General features: G+C 45.2%; 1 pseudogene across 1 annotated transcript; it reads right to left on the bottom strand.

Annotated features, from left to right (window-relative positions):
* Positions 1 to 6188: 6188 nt before the first annotated feature.
* On the bottom strand, positions 6189 to 9514 carry LOC308421739 (small ribosomal subunit protein uS13-like; annotated as a pseudogene). The gene is made up of 2 exons: positions 9474 to 9514; positions 6189 to 6866 (listed from the first exon to the last, which is right to left on the bottom strand). The product of its transcript is annotated as a small ribosomal subunit protein uS13-like (transcript).
* Between the last annotated feature and the right edge of the window lie 1320 nt (positions 9515 to 10834).

The following is a 10834-nucleotide window of genomic DNA, read 5'->3' as shown; positions in this document are numbered from 1 at the left end:
AAACCTTATAAAAGAAAAGAGACTTTAAATTCCAAATGGAAGCTGGGCAGTGGTGTCAAATACCTTTAATCCCAGCACTTGGGAGGCAGAGATAGGTGGATCTCTGGGCTTAAGGCCAGCCTGGTTTGCAGAGTGAGTTCCAGGACAGCCTGTCTCAAAAACAAAACAAAAACCCCTAGATAGTAAAAATTAAAAACAGGAAACTCATCCAAAGAAAGTAAAGTTTTTTGGGGGGACAAGGTTTTGGATACTCCTCTTAGTCCGTTTGAGAAAATAATATATGTCCTTTGTAGCTTGAAGCTTGCCCAAGACCCAGAAAATAAGACATTAAGTGGTGCCTTAGTAGATACAAATCTTGGGAGGGGCGAGAGGGTATTACCCAGTGAACACAATATCATCGCAACCTGACTCTATCCTCAGCCACTCCAAAAAGCTCAGTGCCAAACTGAGATCCAACAGGTCAGCTCAAGGCACACCACCTGCTTGGTCTAACAGCATCCTCACCATCAACTCAAGTTCCTGAAAAACTTCCTTCCACCTGAATCCTTTTTTCTTGTTTCCTCTTAGCAACCAGCGGAAGCCTATATACTTCTCCCCTTATAAAAAGACTGCATTTGAAGGTGGCTTGAAGGTTAATGGTTAACTCCCCTGTTTGTGGTTCCGTAAATACAGGTCACATGAGTAACGAGTCCTTAGACAGAAGGTACATAAAGAGGTAGTGGATGGTTCAGGACCTTATTACAACATGTCCATCAAACCCCAAGGGGCAAACAATGTGTCTGATTGATTTCTTCTTTTTTTCTCCAAAGTGTGGCTGCCAGCTATCCTGTGACATTCGTCCCCAAACCAAATCTGGAAGCTGAAGTAAAAAGCTTTACTGACTCAACACCAGGGACCAGGCTATGTAAGAGCAGCTTTCCACCATGTACCACATCCACTCTTCCCTCCGGTTGAGGTGCTGGTGACTTAGAAATGTCTGTGTAAACAATGTCCCCAAGGATGGATAGGCTTGGGGATAAGAAAACAAAACTCATTTGCAGTGTTCCCAACAATATAACTGTCGCTTCTTTCATGGTGGCCTCTTGGTGCTGAGGTAGAATCCAGGGTCTTGCCCATGTGACAACAACACCAGCCCATACTCAAGGCTTTTTAATTTGTTTGCTTTTTTGTTTGAAATTTGGTCTCACTATGTAGCCCTGGCTAGCCTGGAACTTGCTATGTAGACCAGGCTGGCCTCAAACTCAGAGATACGCTGGAATTAAAGGTGGGTAAACTTTGTTTGCATTTGGTTTTGCTCTTGCTTTTCAAGACAGGGTTTCCCTGTATAGGCGTGGCTGTCTGGAACTCTATAGACCAGGCTGGCCTTGAACTCACAGAGATCTGCCTGCCACTACCATCCCGCTAGCCTGTAACTTTAAATATTTCATGCCTATCAGCCTCTCTTCCGGCTATCTGGTTATTGTGAAGGTCTTTGGGATTTGCTTGAGGGTAGACATTTTTTATTTCCCAAATCATCACAAGTACAGTCTCTTACCTCACAGTGCCCTTACTTAGACTGTCTCTGGAGTGCTCTGTGACACCAGTGAGCTCTGTAATCTCCCATGTTGTTTTGTTGTGTCCTGTTGACTCCTGATTTTCTCCTCCAGCTCATTCAGGGTTGGTCTCGGGAGAGATGTATGCAGCCGCAGACAGCCCTACAGGCTGCAGTCAGGGGTCTCCAAGAGCAGACACCACACACTTATCACATCACGAAGGGATAGTTTCCTTTTTCTCTAAGGTGCTATGGACCAAGCTGGAGCCTTAAACGTGCTAGGCAAGAAGATGCCCTGCTCTAGATTCAAACACATTAAGACAATGTTCTTGGGAATGCCGGAAGAATTACTGGACAACCACGGAGGCAATTCTAACAGCCACAGCCAGATATTTGAAGTTGAAGGCATTGAAATAAAAATTAAACATGGGGGCTGGAGAGATGGCTCGGCTGTTAAGAGCAAGGGCTGCTCTTCCAGAGGTCCTGAGTTCAATTCCCAGCAACCACATGGTGGCTCACAGCCATCCATAATCAGATCTGATGCCCTCTTCTGGTGTGCAGGGATACACTCTGACATACATTAAATAATGAGACAAACAGACAACAGCAACCACAAAACAGGTTGTGGGAATGGGAGCAAAAAGTGAACATCAACTAATTTTCAGTGATCACACTTTCAAATTCCAAGATAATGTAAATGTTTTGTGTGTGTATGTATGTGTCTGTCTGTCTGTCTGTCTGTCTCTCTCTCTCTCTCACACACACACACACACACACACACAAAAGATATTTGAAACTAAGTGAAATAAAATGTTTAAGTAGATTGTAGGAACTAAAACAAAATTATCTAAATTTATGAAGTATAAATTTCATGTTAGATATTGATAATCATTCCACGGTGGGTTTTTGGAATCATTTTTTCCCCACTGACCTTCTCAAGGCTCTGCTAAGGCAGATTTATCTTGCAGTTATTTTTTAGAACCACAGTCATGTGTAGAAGAAATCAAGTTGGACATAGGAAACATATTATTACAGAAAGACTTTGAGTTCAGCTCTTGAAGTCTTCCTGCGTAGCCTAAGCTTCCTGCTTACCACTTAGCATCCCTGCCTCTTTCTACCCAGGTCTTCCAGCTTACCACTTAGCATCCCTGCCTCTTTCTACCCAGGTCTAAGATCTCAGCCTTAGCTTATCATTCCCCACTGAGCCCTTGAAATCATTGCTTCAGCCTCAGTTAAAACAAATGGAGTTTGGTTCTCAAATTTGCAAACTATCATAAACACAGTTGAAGTTCTTAGGCTACTTAGGACATGGTTCGGAAGGTCTTTCTAGTGGGAAGCATCGTTTGAATTATGTTTCATAATAATCTAATACAAAGCATAAAAAAAATGATAGCCAGACTCAAAAAAGAGTTAAAGCTTCTACCCCAGCAGGGGATAGTTAACCTTGGGTGTCAGCCTGATTAGATAGGAAGGCAGCTAGATTAGTAAAGCACATTCTAGTGGGCCTTCCAGAGTGTTTCTAGAGGCCACCGCTTCTGGAGCAGCAACGGGGGAAGAAAAGACCTTCCCGGGATGTGGTGGCACTGTCTGACGGGCTGGCCTCAGACTGGGCAAGGCTGATGGAGGAAGCTTCTTGGTGCAGGGGACCTCTGTGCTTCCTGAGAACATGTGTACACTGCCGCTGTGGTTGTCTGTGGACACAGACTCCACCTTCTTCAACCATTCCTCATGGACTCCACGGGGCATCTCCAGTCCTTCAGCCCCAGACCCTTGGTGGACTACCCAGTTAATCTAAATCTGACTGTGTGAGTTAACCTAACAAACCCCTTCTGTAAGTTTACATGTTGGTATGTTTATCTGGCCCAGACTAAAATTATTGGCCACTGGGTCTCTTAGGAATAGTAAGGACTGGACAGATCATTGTAGAATTTTAAATTGTCTGCCAGCAGGTCATGGTGGCACATGGCTCTAATCCCAGCATTCTGTAAGCAGAGGCAGGAGGATCTCTGAGTTTAAGGCAAGACTGGCCTACAAATCCAGTTCCAGGATAGCCAGGGCTACACAGAGAAACCCTATCTTGAAAATTAAGAAAGAAAGAAAGAAAGAAAGAAAGAAAGAAAGAAAGAAAGAAAGAAAGAAAGAAAGAAAGAAAGAAAGAAAGAAAAGGGGAAAAAAAATATTTGCCCCCTTCTAGAAAAACTGAAATTTAATCTAAAGTACAAGTGTTAAGTGTTGTACTAAGGTGAAATAGAAATGAAACAATATTTACCTTGGTATGAACACCCCCCCTCAATCTCTGCTATTTCAATTTATGGAAACAGTGGTCCCTGCTGCCCTTCCTAAGTAGCACACATTAATTAATTTGGTTTGGCTTTTGTTTTCCTTCTCATGGTTAAAAACTATGTGTAGATTTGAGAAGAATAAATGACACTGAAATCAACATTTAATATTTCTCTAGCTCTAGTAAAAACCTTTCACCTTGGTGTAACTAAGTGGTGTGCAGTCATAGGGGACTCGGGGGAGCGTCATGATGTCTGTTTTGGGTGATGGGTGTGTTTGTTTTTGTCATTTTCAAGACAGGGTTTCTCTGTTGTGGCCCTGGTTGTCCTGAAACTCACTCTGTAGACCAGGCTAGCTTTGAACTCACTGAGATCCACCTGCCTCTGCCTCTCGAGTGTTGGGTTTAAAGGCATGAGCCACCACCTGGCAGTTTTCTTTTTTTTTTCTTAACCAGGCCTTAATTCTTCCATCATATAATCCTCACGAGGTAAGGCACAAGCACAATTACTACCTTTATTCTATGGATAAAGAAACTGGTGATGAGCCAGACAAAGTAGTGTGCACTGCAATCCCAGCACCAGGAGGCAGATGCAGGGCAATCTCCACCGACTTGAGTCTAGCCTGGTCTACATACTGAGTTTCCAGGTCAGTCATGGCTACAAATCTAGACTCTGTCTTTAAAAACAAAAAGCCAGGCTTGGTGGAGCACACCTTTAATCCCAGCTCTGGGGAGGCAGAGATCTACTTGAGTGTAAAGCCAGCCTGGTCTACAGAGTGAGCTCCAGGACAGCCAGCCATATGTAGAGAGGCCTTTTTTCAAAATACAACGTGCACATGCACATACACAGAAAGAGAGACAGAGACAGACAAAGACAGAGATACAGGACAGAGACAAAGATTAAGGCACAGAAATAAAATAACCCCACTGAAGTAATGTATTAATAGCACAATAGTCAGCCTTCAGAACCCACACCAAACTGTACATTTGATTTAATTATTTTTATGTTAACTCATGTCTACATATGTGTGTCTGTGCGTATATGTGCCACTTGCAGTGGATGCTTTGGAGACCAGAAAAAGGGGTCGAATCCCCTGGAACTGGGGTTACAGGAGGTTGTGGGCCACCTGACACAGGTGCTAGCATCCAAATCTGGTCCTCTCAAAGAACAGGAATTGCTCTTAGTCTCGGAGTCATCTCTCCAGCCCTCTTTACTCTCTGTTTTACATAGGTGTGTGTGTGTGTGTGTGTGTGTGTGTGTGTGTGTGTGTGTGTGTGTGTGTGTGTACATATATGTGTATCCCTTAGATAAGCACTTGGCTCTTTCTTATTCCTAGACTCAGATCTCTCATCGCCCCTCCTGGAAGCACCCCTTGCCTCCCACTTGTACAGACCTTGACTCTCTCCTGCTCTCCCACTACATCGGTCCCACTGGCCTCCTATGACCCCAGGAGAAGTGCTGACCTCTCTCCTAAAATGTCCAGTGCCCAAGACAGCGCCTGGTACAAAGCAGACGGTCATTTAATAAACACCAGCCTGAGAGTCCTCAGACCCAGGATTGGCCCCGGTCTGAGGATAACCTAGTCCTGCAAACCTACTTACCAGTGAGACTCTGCCTTTCTGCTTCTCAGAGTATTCACCCATGAACCGAGAAACTGGACCCTAACTACACTGACCTCTTCATGGCTATCCTGCTTTCTCCGTTGTTCTGAATCTCTGTCTCCTACTGTGTTGGAAGAACTCTGTAGGGCCATATAGTTTGCCTAGTCATCTGATTTTTAGTAATTTTGGATGGTGGATGACGGAACGAACACACAAACACAAACAAACTAAAAAATAAGTTAGCTTGACTGCTCAGCCTCAGGCAGCAAGTCTAGGTAACCGGTAACAGGAGAACCTAGGAAGGATTTGGGCATGACTACGTGCTGTTTTGGTATGACTTAGAATGGTTTCAAATAGGCCCCAATACTTTCAGGTTTATGAATCCAACCTTAGATATTGTTGAGAAATCTACCTTGCTGAGCTAGTAACAGAAAAGTTGGGTAAACCGGGTATGGTAGCACTGATGTGTAAACCCAGAGCCAAAAGAACTGCTTTGACTTCAAAACCAGCCTGGTCTACAGAGGGAGACCTTGTTTCAAAAAGAATCAAAGGAAGGAGGAAAGGAGAAGAGGGGAAGGGAGAGGAAGGATTGGACAGGGATAGAAAATGGGTTGGGGGGCACACATTTTTAATCCCAAAGCAGGGGCTGGGGAATTTCAGGTCTACATAGTGAGTTCTACACAGTGAGTTCCAGCGCAGCCTTGGCAACAAAGTGATACCTTGTCTTAAAAACAACAAACAAAAAGCAAAACAAGAGCCCTCACAGCTCAGTCCACCTTATACACAAAGTTGCAAGCATTGACACCTTATACACAAAGTTGCAAGCATTGAGACATTGGGTCGGACATGAGTCTGCAGAGATGTTTTTGTCCGAGGAAGGGAACATGGGTTTGTGATAGACCACTGACAGTAGATATAAATGGTTGGGTTTTTTTCCCCCATAGGTATATAAACTATTAACAGCAAAGGCCCAGAGACTCGTTTCTTCTTGGATACACCCACAGTATGGCCGCTTTGGCCAGTGGTTTTGGTGTGCTGACCGCAGACACCAAGGCCCCAGAAGTGGCGCAGCCCCCTATGGGCTGAATTTCCTTCAGGGGCTCCAGGTCCTCACAGTTTGTTGTCTAGACCATTGGCCAGAACCTGGCTGTATTCCCCATCCTTCACATCCTTCCATCTGTCCAATAACCAGTCTGGAAGCTTGTCCTGTCGTGGGTTCTGCGTGATGGTGATCACACGCTCCACCTCATCCTCGGAGTTCTCCAGCCCTCTCGGTGAGGTCAATGTCTGCTTTCCTCAACACCACATGAGCATATCTCCGCCCCACACCCTTAATGGCAGTGATGGCAAAGGCTATTTTCCACTGCCCATTTGATGTTGGTGTTGAGTACTTGCAAGATGTGCTGGAACTCCCCAGGGACATGGCAGTGGCAGAAGCGGTGGCATGTAGGCCTCCTGTGGAGGAGCAAAGTTTGTTTTTTTGTTTTTTTTTTAGATGTATTTATTTATGACATATAATGTATACCATAGCTGTCTTCAGACACACCAGAAGAGGATGTCAGATCCCACTACAGATGGTTGTGAGCCACCATGTGGTTGCTGGGAATTGAACTCGGGACCGCTGGAAGAACAATCATTTCTCCAGCCCAAAGTTTGGGTTTCTTAAAGGTGACTAATGTCTTAATTTTTTTTTAAGCTAATCTGTCAAGACAGCAGGGGTGTCAGTGCCACCTGCTTCATTATAGCCAAACTTTCTGATGAGCTCCCAAGGGCCCCAGGACAGTGTGTGAGCCCATGTTGTGTTTAAGTTTTAACTACTGTGCCTAAGAGATCCATGAAACAAAGTGCCCCTGAGCTGTAAGCCCCTTGCCCAAGGACAGAGACTTCCTGAAATGTCGGAGGCTGTTGTTTATTGGAAATAACAAGCATGTGTTTTTTCTCTTCCTTAAACAAGTTTGGTTGATCCATCTGCACCCGAGATATGTTTGGTCACCTGTGGACCTTGTAGGGTTGGCTGTCTAAGGCTGGACTCGTGGCCATTGTCTAAAAACCCAGAGATGAATCTGGCCAGAGAGGCCATCAACCTGGACAGTAATCTAGTACAGCTTTAGTCAAACATGGCTTTAAATTATGGGATTAACAATAGCTTTATTTGGTTGCCAGCTCATTTAAAAACTAAGGTTGGCCTTTTCTAATTGAACCTTCCTAGAGTAAATAAATAAATAAAATCAAGCCTTGTGTGTTTAGGGGTGTTCTGAGAAAAACAGTGACTTATCCACTCAAACATAATCAGCATTGTACTTACGGTTATTGTCACAGTTAATAGCTGTGAGGGTTAACTGATTACCTTCAGTTGAATTGCCGGTTCCCAGCACCAGCCAGAGATATTGACCCAAGTATTGCTTGGGTTTCTGGTTTAAATTTAGAAAAGTTTGTTAGATGAGGATGGGGGAGTCGTGTTAAAAAGCAACCATATGGGCTGGAGAGATGGTTCAGAGGTTAAGAGCGCTGACTGCTCTTCAGAGGACCCAGGTTCAATTCCTAGCAACCACGTGACAGCTCTCACAGCTGTCTGTAACTCCAGAAATAAAAACCACCAATGCACATAAAATAAAATAAAAGTTTTAAGGTTGAGGGAACCATTTGACAAGGCAAAATGTAGCTATTACAGTCTTCGCCAATGTCATACTTCTCGGAGGAGACATTAGGCTATGCTGGGCTTGGGTGACAGTGAGAACCTCAGCTGTTTGAACCTCTGTTCCACCTTGTGCTTGTTATACACTCTCTTCACCTCATTTGTCTGTTTATCCGTCAAACTGTGAAGCCCCGGTTGGACCTGGAGCTCTCGGTGTAGTACCCGCTGACAGAGAATCCATACTGCCTGGGGTGCTGAGATATAAACATAAGGTATGATGCCTTTGTTTTTCTATGGTGCGTGTGTGTTTAAAGATTTATTTATTTTATTTATGTGAGTCCACTGTCACTGTCATCAGACGCACCAAAAGAAGGTATCAGACCCCATTACAGATGGTTGTGAGCCATCATGTGGTTGCTGGGATTTGAACTCAGGATCTCTGGAAGAGCAGCAGAGCTCTCTAGCCCGTTTGGCTGGTTTTGAGACAGCATATCACCAAGATAAAGCCCAAACCTGTCTCACACCAGTCACCCAGCCTCAGCCCTCCATCCACCCTCCACCCCAGCCCCAGGGCTGAGATTATAGGCATACACTGAACATTCCGCCCAGCCTAGGTTCTTCATTTTTAAAATGGGTGTGGTGACAAGATGAGAGGGCTTGGCTTCCAGGTTGTTGCACTTGGTGGGATGGGGTCTGATACAGTCACTGTTGAGACAGGGCCTCACTGTGGAGTCCTGGCTGACCTGGAGCGCCCTAGATGGGATGCTGGAACAAAAGGATTTTACCTCTGACTGTGGTGAGCTGCAAATAAGCCCAGTCCCCATGGTTATGAAAACTTCCTCCCAGGGAGGGATTGAAGACAGAGCATAACCCAGGCACGAGGGTACACATCTTTAATACCAACACGCAGGAGGTAGAAGCCGGAAGAGCCCTGTGAGTTGTAGGACAACCTGGTCTACGTAGCAAGTTCCAGGCTAGCCAAGACTCTGTAGAGAGACTCTGTCTGTAAAGAAAAAGAGGAAGAAGAGCAGGAGGCAGAAAGAAGAAGGGGTAGGAAGAACAACTAGAAGCATGAAATAGTTCTGTTTTGTTTTGTTTTTCTAGTAACGAATTAAATAAAGCAAAAGGAAAATTTCCCAAACGTTCCTCCCCCTCCTGCCCAGCTCAGTCTCTATGAAGGAGTTCCAAGTTCCATCGTATCAGAATGAAGACATACAAGATCAGGCTCTGAGAGAATTACTCTGTCACCAAATCCATGGTGACCCCACCCAAATGGATTGCATTTCTCAAATTGCATTGAAAAGCCTGAGTACTGTCATCCAAAGCCAGGTGTCCTAACTGATGTAGGCAGACTGGGATCAAACACAGGACCTTACACATCCTAAGCATCATAGGCTTGACCCTTGACCTTCAGCCCTGCCCCTCACTCTTCCACAGTCAGCTCCAGGTACCTGAAGAACTCGATCATCCTCTAGTGCCCACCTATCTCCCACGGAGCATCCTTGGGTGGCTTGGTGAAAGGATTTGCATCTTGTTTGGAGATAAAATCGGGTTATGATTGTCACTTTTGCTAATGCGCCCATCTCATCCCCCAACTGGAGTTTACCCATTGTCCTCAAAGCCTGCTCCCCGGGTGACTCAGACACAGTGAGAGGCAGATGGCAGATGGGGCCCCATAGAGCATCCTTGCCTCGAAGTGGGAGGGAGAAGGGCATGGCCACCGTGTACCGGCAGCTGGGTACGCAGAAGGCAGGCTCTCTCTACCATCTCTCTAAGGACACTCTGCCCTTATGGATGTTGTGTCGTGCCCTACTGCAGGACTTTGTCCTTTACAGATCACTAGATAGCTCTAGAAGAATGTCAGTAACCATCTGCCAAACTATTACAGGAGAAAAGGTACCAGGAGCCATGCAATTTACCACAGGAGCTGACACATCACACTTGACCTACTTGACAAACCCTGAAGCCAGCTCTGGCCCAAACCCTGTCAAAAGCCCGTGGAGAGCTGTGACAACTGGCTTGACTCTCAACTGGAAAAACCAGGAGGCGCCCACCAGTCCTTGCCAGCCAGTTGGCTTTGAGCAAATAACTCACAAGCCTCCACTTTCCTGATCCTTTAATAGTTAGGAGGAGTGAGCAAGGGGAAAGGATCCCTGTCATTTACCTAACCTGGGTCACCCGAAAGACTGAGTGACACAGCCCTTATCCTGACTCAGCCAGGTAGTAGAGAGCTTAAGACACTGAGGAGGTTGTGTGTGTAACTCACGTATAATCACACTCAGCTGGTTGAAGCAAGAGGCTCCTGTGTCAGGGCTATGTGCTGACATTGTCTCAAAAAACACAAAATTGACTATAAAGCACCCATTAAAAACCCAGAGCAGCCAATTGTCCTGCCTGCATCTGAAGGTGTGTTGTATGAACACCTTTGTGTGAGTGTGCTCAGCAGCCAGAGGTCAACATCAACTGTCTTCTTTCTACAGTCTCCTCCTTTTGAAACTTTTTCTTTGTTCCTGAGTGAGGCTCTCATTACATAGCCTTACATGTGTAAGAACATGGAGAACAGGTTAGTCTCAGACACACAGAGATCTGCCTGCCTCTGCCTCCCAGGTGCTTACGTCAGAGGTATAGGTGCTTATGTCAGAGGTACGTTCCACCGTGTTGTTTAATTAATTTAATTTGATTTGATTTAATTTAATGTTGTTGATGCTAGCAGTCACACACAAGATTTTGAACAAGCTAAGCCCACAATGTACTGTTGAGCTTTAGCCCCAGACCTGTGTTTATTTGG

Source organism: Micromys minutus (genome assembly GCF_963924665.1).
Source record: "Micromys minutus genome assembly, chromosome: 6".
Classification (NCBI taxonomy): Eukaryota; Metazoa; Chordata; class Mammalia; order Rodentia; family Muridae; genus Micromys; species Micromys minutus.
Note: the sequence above shows the minus strand (reverse complement) of the source record. Positions and strands in the feature narration are given on the sequence as shown.